The 5,000-nt window shown below is 37.6% G+C and overlaps 1 protein-coding gene across 1 annotated transcript in view; it reads left to right on the top strand.

Moving 5' to 3' along the window:
- LOC122243246 (uncharacterized) overlaps positions 1 to 5,000 on the top strand; it is a 95,937-nt gene that overhangs the window by 39,403 nt on the left and 51,534 nt on the right. Inside the window, exon 2 of the mRNA XM_086548504.1 lies at positions 4,695 to 4,723. The gene's annotated coding sequence lies outside the window, so the exon portion shown is untranslated. The remainder of the gene's footprint in view (positions 1 to 4,694; positions 4,724 to 5,000) is intronic.

Here is a 5,000-nt window from a genome sequence, read left to right as displayed (position 1 = left end):
ATCTTATCACGGTCAGAGTCTGAAATGATTCTATCTATCTATCTATCTATCTATCCATCCATTTATTTTACCAAAGATAAGAAGGAACCACCACCATTAATCCGGTAATTTTCTCCACTCGAGTTTATGACGAAGGCTACGTGATCTAATTACAGCTGCTGATTCGATAATTACTGATTGGAGTTTTGTTTTTATAGGTTTCCCTCTGACACGTAATCGAGGTGTGATAACTGTATATAAATTGAGGCGGGGCTTAATAATCTCGGTATTAAGGTGTATGCAAATCACGTGATGGGAGTTGCAAGGATTTCGTGTTCTTCTGGTGAGGAGTAGGGGGGGGGGGGGGGAGGGGTTGGGTGAGGGGTGGGAGGGGTCGGTGGGAGGGTGAGAGGGGAAGGGGGGAGGGGGAAGGGGGGGAGGAGGGTGGATATAGAGATAGGTTTATGGATATAGAGATAGATATATGGATGGGTGAATAGGTAGATAGGTTGGTAGGTAGGTAGATAGATAGATGAATAGATAGGTAGATAAATCGGTAGATAAATTCATAAATAGATAGATAGATAGATAGATAAATAAATAGATAGATAGATAGATAAATAAATAGATGGATAGATAGAAAGATAGATGCATGAATAGCTAGCTTAGATAGGTACATAGATACATACACAAGATCAACAGTCCACTCTCTAGATAGGTGTCTACGAGATACAAATATAGATGCGCCAGCATATACACACTCGAAACAGGGGGGGGGGGCACACACACACATACATACATACACTCGGACACACCCACTTTGTAAGTCTCTTATCTTAAGAATCACGCAATACCGTCCATCACAATCACAAAACGATACATACACAGATAGGTAGATACATAAATAGATTAAATAGGTACTCTGACACATACATAGATTAGATGAATAGGTAAAAAAGATAAATAGATACACATACACATTTACTGTTTATTTCAGGACCTTGATAAATCCCTTGATGGTAATAACTTACATTTTGTGTCATGTGTGTGTGTGCGTGTATGTATGTGTGTTTTGTGTGTGTGTATTTGTGTGTGTGTGTGTTAGTGTGTGTGTGTGTTTGTGTGTGTGTGTGTGTGTGTGTGTGTGCATGTGTTTTTTTGTGTGTGTTTGTGTGTGTGTGTGTGTGTTTGAGTGTTTGTGTGTGTGTGCGTGTGGGTGTCTCTTATGGCACATGGCACAGCGGTCCAATTATGATTTCTTGTGTGATGAGTCACTGTTTATAACAAAGGTCAGGGAGTCCAGGTCGTGATGAGGTGACTTGGGGTCGCAGGATTTTGTGATGAGAGGAAGGAGGAAGAGAAACGATAGACAGAAGAGAGAGGATAAAGGAAGGAGGAAGGGAAGAGATAGACAGAGACGGAAAGATAAAGGAAGGAGGAAGGGAATGGAGGAAGAGGAGAGATAGACAGAGATGAAAAGATAAAGGAAGGAAGAAAAGAAGAGATAAACAGAAGAAGAAAAAGGAGGGAGGAAGGAAGTAAAAAGAAAATGGAGATAGGAAGGGAGGAAGAAGAAAGTTGATACGCGTATTCAGAACAAGTAAAAATACTGTCACGTAATAAGAAAGAATATATGAGAAAAAATAAGAATCATTTTCCTCATGAAGAGCGAAACGTACCGTCACGTACAGTCTAGTATGCTAAAGACAAACGTCTGTGGCATTAAGACGTTTTTGGATGTTACAAGCACACCTTAAAAGCAGTCGGGCAATCTAAAATACCATAATATATCTCACAGTGATTCCAGTAGCAGTGAAATGAGCCAGACAGACAGTGAAGCGATCCACACTGACAGTGAAATGAGCCAGCAAGACAGTGAAGTGAGCCAGACAGACAATGAAGTGAGCCAGACAGACTCCCCCTCTCCACCCCCTCCCTCAAAAAAAAAAAAAAAGAAAAAAAAAAAAAAAAAAAGCAACAAGCAAACATATACCATCATTGCATTGGAAGCTGACGCAAGTGTTGCAGTGGCTAGGATGCCCTAAGAGGAGGAGGAGGAGGTTGATGGAAAGGTGCAATTTCACTAATTGGAAAATGGGGACGAAATGGGGACGAAGGGGGTTGGGGCGTCGAGTTTGTGGAAGGGAGACTGTGAGGTTGCATGGGACAGGAGGGTGGGGTGGGGGGTGGGGGGGAGGTTGTGATAGGGAAGGAAGATTGGGGGGGGGGAGGGGGGAGGAAGAGAGGAGGGAATGAAGGAAGGAAGGAAGGAGAGTAGGGGGAGGGGGGAGAGCGGAGAGAGAGAGAGGAGGGAATGAAAAAGGAAGAAGGAGGGAATGAAGGAGGGGAGGGAGGAAGAGGTGAGAGAGAAGGAAGGAAGAGAGGAGAGAGACGAGGGAAGGAAGGAAGGAGGGTAGGGGAGGGGGGGGGGAGGAAGAGAAGTGAGAGAGTAGGGAATGAAGGAAGTGATGAAGGAAGGAGAGACGAGAGAGAGAATGGAAGGAGAGAAAGACGGAAAAATGATGCGGGAAAGAGAGGAAGAAGGAAAAAGGAAGCGGGGAAGAGAGGAAGAAAGAGGGATGAGGAGGAATTGAGTGAGGAAGAAAGAGAAAGGGGAGTGAGGGAGGGAAGAAGAAGAAAAGGGAGAGGAGAAGAAGGGTGGGAGAAAGGAAAAAAGGAATAATGAAAATAAAAGGGAAAAGAGAAGAAACGAATAGAGAAGATGAAAAACCGGGAAGACCGCCCCAGAATCAATTAGGAGAGAGAAAATATAGAAAGAAAAGAGAATAGGTAAATTTCGTAAAGAGTTGCAAGGACAAAGAAACGGAGATAGAAGAAAATGAACGAAGAAGGAAGGGAAAGAAATGATAAATAAAGGATATGAATAATGAATAGAAGGGAAATGAATAACGACGAGTAAAGAAAAACCCACAACAAATGAAAAACAAAACAAAAAAAGAACGAGTGAATGAACAAAAAAAAACAAAAAAACAAAAAAAAAAAAAAGAAGAAGAAGAAAAAAGAAGAGTTAGAAGCAAGGAACATGCAAAAGAATAACATCAAAAGAACCAAATGAACATTGTCTTTTGTAAGAACCCATTAATATCTCATTATGCTGATTGCTGGTTTATATAAGACTGTTTGTTTTACTCTTCTTTGAAATTAACAAATTATTCCCTTGCCTGAGTAGTTAGTTCTCTGTTCGCATATTTAATGTCTTCGCTTATCACATACCACGGTGTACAGTAATACACCGCGGTAGCACAACGTACGATAACCACATGGTACAGTTTTGCATGACTGCATGCTGTTGAAAGAGACTCGGGAGATGGGGGAATGGGGGGGATGGGGAGAGAGGAGGAAGGGGGGGGGAGGGAGAATAAGGAATTAACAAAATGTTGGGAGAAAGGGGGGGGGAGTCTAAGACGGCGGCGAAGAGAGGAGATAGAGAGAAAAGAAGTAAAATGAAGGAGAAAATGAAGATGGGGACACGTTCTGTTGTGTACGCTAGGCAGCTGTCGTGATTTATCCTTCGTTATCAGATATTTGCAATAACTGCTGTTAGCTTAAAGTTTTTGTGTCCTTTTAGCTCTCATTTATTTGGATTTGTTATGCATACATGCATGTCTATTTGTTTATCTTTGTGTGGGTATATGTGTGGTTGTGTGTGTCTTTTTTTGTGTGTGTTTACGTGTGTGTGTGTGTGTTTGTGTGCGTGTGTGTTTGTGTGTGTGTTTGTTTACGTGTGTGTGTGTGTGTTTGTTTGTTTACGTGTGTTTACGTGTGTGTGCGTATGTGTGTTTGCGTGCTCGTGTTTCTTCTTCTTATTCTTTTTATCTTTTCTTTGATAGCGAACGAGTTCTAAAGAGCAGATTTCGCATGACTGTCCGTTGTATAATGCAGAGTTTGGCGCAAATAGGACACGTGTGTGCACAGTACATATATAAGCCTGTCATGATGAGTTGAATCCGAGTTCTAAAATTCAGACTGACGTTTTAAAGAATATAAGTGAGAACCCCACAATGTATATATATATATATATATATATATATATATATATATATATATTGTCTCATTTTCAATAAATCTGTTTTGTGTATAGTGGGTTTATCTGCCATATATATATATAATAATATATATTAATCTTATATATATAATATAAATATATTATATATATAGTATGTATTGGGTATATATTTATTATATATTATATATATATATATATGATATGATATTATGATATATTATATTATATATATATACATATAGGATACTATATATAGATATATATATAATTTTATTTAAAAATATATATGGATATATATACATATATATTTAAATTGATATAGATATATATTATATATATATATTAAAATTATATATATATTAAGATATTTATAGATATATATATATTTATTTCAAAATATGTATGATATTTTTTCATATATATTTAAAATGATATATGATATTTATATATATAATATATATATATATTATATTATATTATTATATATATATTTATATATATAGTGTGTGGGTGTGCTGTGTGTGTGTGTGTGTGTGTGTGTGTGTGTGTGTATGTGTGTGTGTGTGTTTGTTTGTTTATTTATTTGCGTGTTATATCACCACCACCACCATCATCATCACCATCATCACAACCACCATCCTAATAGAAAACCATAGATACTGAAATATCTTTTCTTTCTCTCCCGCAGACAGACCGGAAACACGCCTGTGACCAGAGGTGGGTTCCAGAGGTTACAGACACTTCTGAAGTGAAGCTGAAGTGGTCTTTTATTTGTAGTATCTTTATTAGTATTGGTATTGTTGTTTGTTGTTTGTGTTGTTATTGTTATGATTTAGTCATTTGTTTATATCTTTTATGGTTGATTAGTCTTTTTCTTATCATTGTTTTGTTTTTTACTATTTTGTTGTTGGTCTTAATATTATTATTATCATTATTATGATATTATTATTATCACTATTACTATCATAATTTTTGTTGTTATTATGATATCATC

The sequence above is a fragment of the Penaeus japonicus genome, unplaced genomic scaffold, assembly GCF_977035675.1.
Source record: "Penaeus japonicus unplaced genomic scaffold, GWHDUDI00000001_assembly GWHDUDI00000020, whole genome shotgun sequence".
Classification (NCBI taxonomy): Eukaryota; Metazoa; Arthropoda; class Malacostraca; order Decapoda; family Penaeidae; genus Penaeus; species Penaeus japonicus.
This window is presented reverse-complemented; position numbering and strand designations above follow the sequence as displayed.